At 33.2% G+C, this 12,377-nt stretch overlaps 2 protein-coding genes across 5 annotated transcripts in view; one reads left to right on the top strand and one right to left on the bottom strand.

The window, feature by feature from the left end:
* LOC130442436 (WW domain-containing oxidoreductase) overlaps window positions 1–12,377 on the top strand; it is a 136,121-nt gene that overhangs the window by 113,528 nt on the left and 10,216 nt on the right. The gene's annotated exons all lie outside the window — the stretch shown is intronic.
* LOC130442435 (A disintegrin and metalloproteinase with thrombospondin motifs 9) overlaps window positions 1–12,377 on the bottom strand; it is a 213,014-nt gene that overhangs the window by 104,400 nt on the left and 96,237 nt on the right. The window lies entirely within an intron of this gene.

Raw genomic sequence — 12,377 nt, forward strand, 5'->3', positions numbered from 1 at the left:
TTTCGACCTTAAGTCTCTCAAGGCATAAGCTCAGCTTTCTCAATGGAAAATCAGTGACTTACCTCGCCCTGAAACGGCTCTTCATTAAAAATCGAATGTTAAGTTCAAGGTAAGTGTTTGGTAAAATTGTAAGAGCATAATTCCAATTTTTCGACCAAACCTTGTACGCAGTGACTTGTGTGTGATTAATACTTCTCATTTTTAGTGTTAATTACGTCTCTTTGGTTTAGCTGTAGTCTATAAAGTAATCTACTTGAATTGATTTAGTATATATTATGATACTAGTGAAGACAATACGTATTGTACGCTATATTTTTTCAACGACCTACTCAAAATACTTCCACTCTACTCCAATTGATTGATTTACAACTTTTCGCGTTAATTTTTAGGTCGAAGTAGTTCGTGAAGGTCAAAATTATATTTATTTTATCTACTAAAGTGATTATAGTATTTTTTTCACAAATAACGTAATTAATAACATAAACGTGATGTATACAGTATAAAAATTATTAGAGAATCATTAGTATAGCACTAATATGAAACTCAAATTCTATATTGTTAAAAATTAGGTTGTTTGGATTTGTTATTTACCAAAAAATAATAATAACAAATGTTTTTGGTGCAATAAAAATTACATAAATTGCAAACAAGTTTTCAATTAATATAATATGCATGAAATGTGTTATAAACAAACGGTTTTTTGCGATAAAGCAGTAGACGTTGGCGCCAATAGTATCTGAATGGTTATTATTTATGAAATTTCTAGTTTAAATATCGATATTTTCGAAATTTATGGTATGCAATACGTAAATATATGACAAAAATTCAGTATTTGAGCATTTAATTTGCAGCTGATGGAAAATATTGATAAATAATATCAATTTGTCTTTGAATTAAATACAACATTATCTATTAATATTATTCAATAACTTAGTTCATGAGATTCACAAAACGTGAGATAAATTATTCAGGATATTTCAAGGTAAAAGTTCCTTCTTCCTGATTATCGATCCGAAAACAAATTATTTATCGTTAAATCCATAACTTTCTTACAAAAAATAATGGGGGAAACAAGAAGACCTCAAAATTGAACTAATACGGATGGAACAACAAAAATTTAGACGTGGACATACAGAACGTCGGTAATCAAGAAGTGGAGGTTGATGAAAGAACCAAAACTTTATTATTCACAGAAATTTGCTCGGAAGAAATGAAATAACGGAAAACACCAAAATAATCGTTTTTAAATCAATATTTCGACCTGTCCTCATGTTGAATTTAGCCCGAAATATGTATATAAATATGTATGGTACTGATAGCCATCTGTTTTACATCATTTATTTCTTCTTGTTTTGTGCCTTTATCTATTTACAATGAAGATAATAATAGTTAGTCTATGCTTAGCAACCCAACAAGTGTTTTACTGTTTCAATACCTAATAAATTCACTCAAAAGTACAATTTAAGCAGCTGAAAGTAGTAGAAGTACTTAGACAGTGTCAGGGTGTCAACAGAAAATATCGAATAAAAAATGGAACCATAAGAAGAGACTTAAAGTGATTAAAATAAGCGGTGGACCATAGCTTAGATAGTTAGCAAGCTAGATAAATGGAAAAGATAACGCCCAAAGAACTCTTGTAGAAACGCAATTATAGGAGAAAAAAATAATAAGGACATTAAAAAGCTAAGAAAAGAAAAAAGTGGCAAAAATTTCTGCATGAATAAAAAGACATACACCCGACACCCAAAAACAGTACAAATAGAATAAAATTTCTTTATCCGTAGGCTATTCTGACGATTGGACAACACAGCACCGTCGTTATACATGAATTAAGGCCGTTACACACCTATCGGGCATATTTCCGATCCGACTATGATCATACACGTATCCGATTCCACTCCTACACAACTTTGTGAAAATGTTTTTGAGCTTTTGCAATGTTTGTTTTTTTTTACTAATATGTCAATAATGTTGGGTATAAAACCGGAAGAGTTTATTGAAGAAGTGAGGGAGTATCCAGTACTGTATGACCAAACAAACGAGCAGTACCAAAACTCCGACTACAAAGACATGAAGTTGTGAAGGAATTAAATTTCAAAGGTACATCTGTAATAAATCAGGACGATAATAAGAAAATAAGAATCCACACAAAATCTGCGTTTTCCTTTGTTCATTTTGCGCACAGAACCTTTCGCGATTTTAATTGAATCGAAATTGGCGAATATATCGAGCTGGAGCTGGAAATTGGACATAGGACATGTTCAACCTTTCCGATTTCGCACCGATCCGTACTTTGGATAAAAATCGGATCGGTGTCGGATCGGCGTGGTGTGTCCCAGCCTTTATTTATGAATACGACGGTATTTGTATTAAAAATTCTTCTCGCTTTACATACCTATAGACATAACATGGAATTTTTATTCATTTTACAATTATATTTAATTTATTTTATGGATTAATATTCGGCAAAACTCGAGGTCAATTTGAAGTCGTTTAAATTCCTAAAATAAATTTTTGTTAACGTGTGTTACATAATAAAACGAGACGAACAAGAATTCGCGTCTTTTCCTCACACGTTCTAATTAATTTTACGGCCTCATATATCTAGTAAAACCGGTAGAAGTGGATATTTAAAAAAACAATAGATTGCAAACTTGCAGGATTGAATTCTTTTTATTGCCATCAAGCCAGTCGGCAAAAGAAAAAGAGATAGAAGTGCGTAGGCTCAAATTATATTTATTGCTTCAATACAACAAAACGCGAAAATCACTTTGATCATAAATTAGTATACGAGGACACTCGAAGAAATATTTGTAGAAGAACAAGCAAATATTTATAATAATTTGATAACAAAATATAATAAATTGGAATGTGATCTGATTCATAATCAACCATTTAGGGATAGTAATTATTTTTTCCACGTGCTTCATTTTAGTCACACCCTTTAACATAAATAAACTGGAATGTACTTGTATAAAACAGCAATTGTCACCGTGAGTGAGATTTATAGGATTTGGTAAATCTTTGAAGAATGCATTTTTTTTAATGGGACAAGAGTAATATTATATATAATAGGCATAAATAAGATTCAAGATGGCTGTAATGGGAATTATACCATTACGAACAAAGTAGTGAATGCAACGCATAAATTGAATGGTAAATCGAATTCAATTTATGTCAAGTATAAGCTATTACAGAGGGTTTCTCATAAGTAATATCGGTTCTGAATTTAAACATTTAATTTTATGAAGAGTCCAATCGCTTAATTTTCTTTTAATCATTTTCTCTTTATTGCTTGAAGACCCAGTAGATTTTTATAATAAATAGTATAGACAAGAAAAAATATGAAATTTGTGTATTGTTAAGAAGTTCTAGGAAATAAAAGTTTAAAGAAGCAAGGAAAATATATGATTATTGTATTAATGGAGATTTGACGCTTGCAGATCGTTCGCATTCAGGACGTACATTCGTTTGGGATACTGAAATTGCAAGGAAAGCAGTAGAAAATTAACCTAGTACCAGCATTAGTCTCAGATACCATAAATCGCCATTTAAACACATTAGATATGATCTATAAAAGTTATCGATTAGTGCTATACGAATTAACTGAGATTCAAGTGAAACGTCGAGAGGGAGAGGTGTGTAAACAACTCCTTATCCTACCGAAAGATGATTGTTTTATTAGATGTATTTTCACTTGCGATGAACAATGCATTTATAAGGGGTTTTCCAATAAGCCAACTTTTTTCAAAATAAAATAAAAACCATCTGAGATATGTCAAAAATTTTATTATCAGGTTGAAGTACATTCAAAACATTTATGAATTGAACTCAACTTAGCTCATATGGCCACCGCGGGCACGTTTGCAACAATTGATTCGTTGGACTCAATTTTCCATGACTCGGCCACACATTTCAGCCGAAACGGATGCTATTTCGCGTTCAATGTTGGCTTTGAGCTCTTCCCATCGGCTTATTAGCATAGACCAATGACATGACGTAGAAAAAAATCTAGAGGCGTTAAATCGCACGAACGAGGCGGCCAATCGACTGGTCCATTTCTTGAGATAACACGCTCATCAAACTTTTTCTTCAATAAATTGATTGTAACGTTTGCTGTATGGCTTGTGGCGCCGTCCTGTTGAAACCTAACCACATGTTTAAGTCCATATATACCAATTTGGGCCAAAAATAATCGATAATCATGGCGCGATAACGATCACTATTCACAGTAACGTGGCGACCACTATTGTAGACGAAAAAATATGGCTCTATGATAGCCGGCAGGCAAACAACATCAAACAGTTATCTTTTATGGATGAAATGGTTTTTGATTAAGCACTTGTGGATTTTCACCCGCCCAATAGCGCATATTTTGTTTATTAACAAACCCATTGAGCCAGAAATGAGCTTCGTCACTGAAGATGATTTTGCGATGGAATTGATCATCTTGGCGCATCTTTTTCAGAGCCCAATCGGAGAACGTACGTCGCTTCGAATGGTCCAAGGCTTCAATTTTTGAATGAGTCTGATCTTGTATGGGTGTAAAGTAAGATCCTTACGCAAAATTCGCCATAAAGTGATCTTGGCGATGCTCTTGAGAACGCCGTTGAATTGACTGATTTGGATCATTTGCTAAGGACGTTTCAACGGCAGCGATATTTTCGACACTTCGACCAACCCGTAGTCTCGCTGGCACGGCACGGCAACATCACACAACGAATATGTAGATTCAAACTTTTTCACTGAACTTGTTACTGCCTGTCTATTAAGTCGAGAATTACGACCGAAAATCGGAGTTAATGCCCTTAAAGTAGCGGCCACCGACTCCGAATTTCTGTAGTAAATTTTTAAGATTTGCAGACGTTGTTCGTTCGTGTACTTCATCATGATGAAAAGGTTATGTCTACTGAACAAACTGACATTGACAGTTCGCTGTTAAGTGAAAAGGTACGCGCTCACAAACTAAATTCAAAACTGTCAAGTCTCTATAAGCAACCCGAACTTGAAAAATCAGTTGTTAAGTACAGAACAATTACCAAAACTCATTGCAAAGGGAGGTCGATTCGAGCGGAAGGACTTGTTGTGTGTCTCTGGTGGAATTATTAAGGTTTAATATACTTCTAAATATACAGTGGACAGCTGATGCGAATGTATAAGCTTTCATGGAAGAAATATCCAGAGTTGGTTGATCGAAAGGTTAATTCACAGACGATGCTAAACCATTTACAACAAAAGTTATGCGGTATATGAAGAATTCATACCACATCATTTATTCCGAACCTTTCATCATCAGATTGCTATTTATTCAGATTCATGGCGAAGCTCTTGCATCCAAATAAGATGACGGAAGTGCAGCAGGCTAAATAATGGTTTTACCAAGGCCTCAAAGGGGTTGATTAGAACCATAGAATACCACGGGCTATACTTCAAATATTCAGGTTTTCTTTTTGTATGATTATTCAATAAACGAAGTGAAATCGACATTATTTATTAGACCTCCTCTATAATTTACAGCGAAGGCTTACAAAGCCTAATTTGACTGAACAAGTTTTAGTTACAACATACATTGTTTTCCATTTTTGTTAGTTTTATTGGCACGTTAAAAGATATCACGTTTTTTCATTAAAAGTTATCTATTGGTTTCTCTTATAGTCCAACGAAAACCCATTGACTACTGTTTATTTAAATTTTTTAAAAATAACCTTGTTCGCATAATAATCTATATTGAATATATTTTATGTGAGTTTGAAGGCTTATTTCTTACTTTCTTTTAGACTAAGAGCAAGTGGTTTAGCATTGTTAGTATATCCCATCACTTTAATTGTATTCGTTAGCCGAGCGGGTATCAACCTCCGGATTAGCGAATCATGGGTTCAAATCCTGTTCACGCTGTAAAAAAAATTGTATTTTCTACAAATTTTTTAAAGAAATTATCCCTACCAATTTCCAAATGTCGAAAAAATGAAGATTAGATTTATGTATGGAAACTTGCGTCAACGACGAATTAACAGTTTTCGGGGAAAAAATGTTACAATTGATTGCTTGATAAGGTTAATTATTTCAGTTCTTCACTATCGAAACCAAATGAATTTTCATGAACCCCCGTTTACTATTGTGGACATACATTTTTTGTCACACCCAACGTAGACATCCGTAGGTCCCGTGGACTGCTGGTGGTCTGTCCGGACACGTTTGGGAGAATTGTTTATAAGAATAACTCCTGATCATAATTCCTAAGTTTGACTTGGAATAACATGTCATATTGTTCTTGAATTAACATTATTAGTATTTTTAGTTGAGTCACAAGAGACAAGAGTACGATAAGAAAGAGTTTGATTATTACTTTCACAGTGAAATGCTATTATTTCATTATGTAATTTGAATTTGGTTCTGGTACTGGAATATGGAATAATACTAATGTGTAATTTTAAATCTGCTACACCTTTTACTTCAACAAATTCTGAATTCGATGCAACAAGGATTGCGTAAAGTCTTGCCTTTTCTTTTAGTTCAATTAGACAGTTCTTGAAACAAGTCTAATGAAATTTTTGACCATATTCAGCTTCTCTGCTTGAAAATTGCGCTACCTATGTTGACCATCAATGGACCAGACACCATTGGTTTTACCGATGTTTTTCATATGATAATTCATCCGGCAAAGTGTAGAGAGTGATCTAGTACAACCAATACCTCGCTTTTGCTTAATGAAATGACTTTTTGGGTCCAATTATTAGAATAAGAAAGGAAGTTGATTTTTTTTGTTTTTTCACTGTTCTTGGCGATTTTGGAAATTAATAAAAGGTGTTCGCTTTGAAAAAAGAGTTTCCGCGTGTTTCTTCGCTAAGTTATCAGCTTATTCATCTCAGTACACTCTAGGGTGGCGACTGTAATTTGCTCTGAGTGATTTCAGACACTGCGTACGTTGTATAGTGTGCAATGACTTCGATGTACGAATGTCGTATGTTTCTGTCTGGAAAATGGAAACTATGCTTTGCTAGGTGAATTTAGTCAATTATATATAGTACTATACGTAAAATCTTATATGTAATGTTAAATAAATCACTGTGTATTATAAACGAACCCGGTAGTGACCTTGTAGATGTCTTACATCCTTTTGTTATAAACGTATTGGTACTTCATTGTTGTACAGAGTGGGCGATGTAATTTTAAACATAAAATCTTGTCGCGGTAACAGTACTTCTTCTTTTTTTGGTACTCCTAATCTAACTTAAACATTCTAAAAATTATTTGTTAACGCAACAACTATAATTGTAGTTTTGTCTATTCCACACATTGTAGAACTAAATTCGAAAGAAATATCTTGGAATGAAAATTTGAACAAATATGAAGATGGGAATTTCTAATTGAGCTCTTTCCAGGTGAACTTCTTATTTCTATACCATTATAATAAACCAGATGTGAACAAATCACACTGATGGGGTGTGTACTGTACTTGCAGAGGACGGAAAACCTTGACCAAAATCTCAAACTATACAATCAAAGATAATGATCATAAACACAGAAACCAAATACGTTAAATTGTTAATAGTTATAGGAAATAGGCATATAAAGACTTCAAATACCTCGGCTCAATCATAGCAGATGATGGATTAGAAAAAGAAATAACAGATTGAACAGCAAACGTCGGAAAACTGTTCAATCCGATGAAGACATAATTCCTACGAAACCATGAAATACACTAGAAAGTAAGAGTAAAAAGTGTATTGGCATATGGCTCCGAAATATGGAAAGGAAACATAAAGACAGATATTAAATATAAAATCTAAAGAATAATACGAAGAAGAAAATCAACTAAGATGAATTGAATATGTGAAGAGGTTAAGTGAAGAAATGATTACTAGAAGAATATTATAAGACAGAACAATAAGAGGGAGAAATAGCGGAAGATTAAGGAAGATCTGGATGGACGAAGTAAACGAAGCGACCAGAGGAAAGAAACTATATGACACAATATCACAAACAAAGAAAAACTTGAGAAAAGAAATGTTACCCGCGTCAAGTAAGCTAAAACTGTTGCGATAAAGAACGTACACTGAGAATAAATGTATATGCAATAAGTTTACTTAAATTTACCTAACTTAGATGTGAGTGGGAATTAAAAAATATTTAAAAAAACTTGTTTTTTCTGATAACATGTCCAACAGACGCTAAATCAAGGATAACAAAATGATATTTCGTGTTGCATGATTTTTTTTAAATAATATTAATTATGCAATAGACACTTTTTATCCTTATAAAAATGTTGTTGCGATTTTTTTGTCCAATCAAGGTTATCTTTCAACGTTTACTTTGATATAGGAAACGTACTTTGAATGGTGTTAAATTAAATATCTATCAGGTGCATTGAATAACAGTGGCGTTACTATAAGATCTACTCGATATGATATACAGGTTGTTTTAAAAAAAGGTTATCCTGGGAAAGGTAGAAAACTGAAAAATAACACATTTTGTATGATACCACTAGCAACATTGTATTAAAATTTCATTCGGATATGTTTTGGAAGCTGATACGTCCAATGAATTTGTTTTTTATCTGAATCTCAGAGTTCTACGATTCATTCCAAGTAATATTGTACATAACTTTTTTTAGGTTACGGTTAACAATCAAAATTTCAAATGAATTTAAACATCATTCAATTTTAAACCAAATCTGTGAAACTTGATTACTGTTTTTGAGATATTTTTTTTGCAAATTATGAAGTAATAGCTGATAGTAAGTAAGTAAGTAAGTAATAGTAATAACTGATGCTGATATAAAGTAAAGTTACATCTTAACTTTTAAACACTATGTCTGATGTTTAGAAAAAAAAAACATACCAGGGATTAAAAGGCATAAATACTCTTTCTCTGCTTATTTCATGATATATTTGCAATGTCTCCAATGCCTTTTTTGTCTTCTTCCATATTTTTCAATCTCCAGCCTCGTGTAATGACACGTGAAAAGGTTGTTTTAGGACTTGTTTGATTCGATTAGCATAAATAGAAAGATAAGGAAAAAAAAAATAAAATTATTTCATATTTAATTTACGTATAAGCGAGAATATCAGATTTACAAATTAGGAGATGATATACAGCGGTAATTGTTCCTATAAGAGAAGGTATTACTCTAATCTGATGAGACTCAAGTACTTCAGAACCGGTCGACATATTATTTTGATTCTGTTGATCTTTTCCACATCAGTTGTTCGTTTCCCAATCTTATCTCTATTTATATGGAAATATCTAAGCTCTACTTTGAGTTCTGTTGCATATTACCAATTCGTTTGTTAAGCAAAGTTAGTATAATCGAAGTGTGAGATTTAAATATCAGTTAGATAATCAAATATAAGATTAGTGAGAAATTAGTAGAAAATAACAAAAGCAATGTCTGTAAAACAAAAGAATATTGTTGATTCTTACTTAATCGTGCTCTTATAGACTTGATGTAAACAAGGAAGAAGTAATTAACGTTTTAATGACATTTACAAGATTGTAATTAACTGTTACTGTTATTGAATAAATTATAGTGAATGAAAAAACTTATTAATTAAAACCTAGTTACAGTATTCGTCGTTACGTTGAATAATTTTGAGAATCTTTATAGAAAATTATTTTACATAATCAATAATAGGTATTCCTATTCAGAGTTTTCCTCTTTAATTGTGTATCTCAATAAAACTAATTGCTTCTTCTCGGATTTCTTCCTACCACCTTTTCCAATATCTTTCAATTCGCCTAAGTGCATTCAAAACTGAATTCAAGTATTGATCTCTGCATTCCTTACTAATTTGTGATTTTTTTAAGAGGTATAGGATTTGATTTTGAAAAAAACCGAAAAAAATTTGAAAAAATTGATGAAATCTTCATTGGAATCGATAGAACGATCAGTATAATTTAATGTTTGAAGATGATTTCATGCAAATGCTGACCACGCCTCCACTTTAGATAGCCCATGCACAAGGTCCAATTTTGGCACACTCTCTCCAGCATATCGGCCGATATTTCACGAATAAATGCTTCAATATTGGCTTCTAGTGCGTCAATCGTTACTGGTTTATCTCTGTAGACATTAGTCTTACCATGGCCCCACAAGAAATAGTCCAAAGGCGTTAAATTACATTATATAGGAGGCTAATTGACGGGCCCCAAACGTGAGAAAAACTGTTAACCGAAGGCGGTTCTCAATTTGGCCATTGTTTCGCGTGCCCTTTGGGCCTGTGGCACAGTCTTGTTGAAACCACATGTCAGACATATCCAATTCTTCCATTTTGGGCCAAAAAAATTGTCAATCAGCACACGGTAGCGCTCGCCATTAACAGTAACGTTCCGGCCATTGTCGCTTTTGAAGAAGTACGGCCCGATGATGCCATCGGACATAATCTACACCAAACAGTGTTTGCGTGTTGATGGTTTAATGTCCAATAGTGTGAGCTGGGTTCGAAATTTAGTCACAAGCTTCCGATTAGTTCCCTCAGTAGGCCGACCAAACAGTCCATAAATTGGAAGAAGTGCACTTCACTTTCTTGTGCACCAAACATGTTCGAAAACATATACATGTTCAAAGAATCATAATTACCAAAATAATTGTAGGATTGAGCTGAAATTCTAGAGATGTGTTAAGGAAGGTTGATTGTACTTGGAAAAAAATCAGGACTCTTCTGGGTCATACAGTTTTTGCAATACAGGGCACCAAACATGTTCGAATATTGATGTAAAACATATGCATGTTCAAAAAATCATAACTACCAAAATAATCATAGGATTGAGCTGAAGTCGATTCATGATTAGATTATAGACCTAACTGAACAAGAACAAGACACGATTCATGCGTGATCTGTCAAAAACAATGTTGCCAAAAGATACTAGCAAAAAAATCATTTATTATTTGTATTATGACGCACGTTCCAGAGCAGTACTTCTCTAGATCTAAATATGCGCAAGAAAGTATTGACATGTTGACTATTTTTTTATTGATTCTTCTTCTGATCTTTGTGTTTTCGTTCCTATCCTTGGTAAGCTGTAGCCATAGTATATGTAGATGCAATTTAAAATATTTTCTTTACTCAAGGCACTTATTGAACTGAAAACTGATCGTATTTTTTTCCAATTCACTCTGTTTAAGAAAGAAAGAATCAAACTGGAATCCAATTTAAAATATCATCTTTTCTTCAGTCACTTTTTGAGTTTTTTAAGAAGACTGCAATTTTTACTAAGAAGGCTGGCACTGCCGCTCAGAATTTGGTTAGGTTAGGTTAGGTTAGGTTCCTGATAAAAAAGTGCTGAGGTTGGGAGCAATATGTGCTGGCATACCAAATGGTCGAAGTAGCTAAGTCAGCTTCACAAAAATTGGAACTCTCTTTAAAATCAAAAAGCTATATACTTCGCAACAGTTTCTGATCCTCTACAACGAGCAGATTCGTCATTCTTATGAGTATTGCTCGCAGATTTTGAGCTCGGCTCCCAAGCATACTCTGAGGATGTTCGACTGAATTCAGATTCGACTTATAGGATATCCAGGCCACCTACTATCGATACTATCACGGCAAACGCTGTAATCAGCAATTCCACGTAGACACGTCTTCCCTGTACACTACAACCTACAGAAGCTCAAGATCAAAATTCCACAGGTATCTTCGCACGACAGACACCACTGGAATTAATCGAGTGTAATAATTAAAACGATTCGAGTTTGGTCATGATGTCCTCAAGCCATTCCCAACAATTTGCTGATGAAATGTATGGAAGATTCCTATGAAGCTTTAGTGTGGAAACGGCTAGGCGTCATGGTGAAGGGAGCAATGCAAGAGATTGGATTCAACAACAAACTAATCATTCAAAAACTTGAAAAATTTATTCTCCTGTAAATATTTCATCAGCATTTTTCGTTATTTCGATTTCTAATGACTTGTTTTTTCAAAATGTGTGGTTTTTGGAGGCCAATTCTTTCAATATATAAAATCTTCGTTTCCTTAAACAATTTCCTTGGTATTTTCGGAGCATTATGAAAAAAATGAGAGGTTAACAATCTTAATAAAAAATTATTTCTTTCTTCGGTGCATAGTAATAAGAAGACCACGATACTATAATTGGAAACGTCTCTATCTCGGTTGTTATCGGTTGTTACGATGAAATATAGGAAGTATAAACTTGGACAACTTCAATGCCACAACAAATAAAAAGATACTTAATATTATGACAAACGTGTATGGAAATAATATACATCATAATCGTAACCATATAAATCATTTTATTTTGACGTTTCTGATATTATCTGGAGTAATAATATTCAGTTTTTTCCATTTGTCAGTAATAATGAGTTAATTTATTCCTTACCGAGACGAAGTTATAACCAATCCAATTTTTTTTGATGTTTC

Source organism: Diorhabda sublineata, chromosome 4 (assembly GCF_026230105.1).
Source record: "Diorhabda sublineata isolate icDioSubl1.1 chromosome 4, icDioSubl1.1, whole genome shotgun sequence".
Lineage (NCBI taxonomy): Eukaryota > Metazoa > Arthropoda > Insecta > Coleoptera > Chrysomelidae > Diorhabda > Diorhabda sublineata.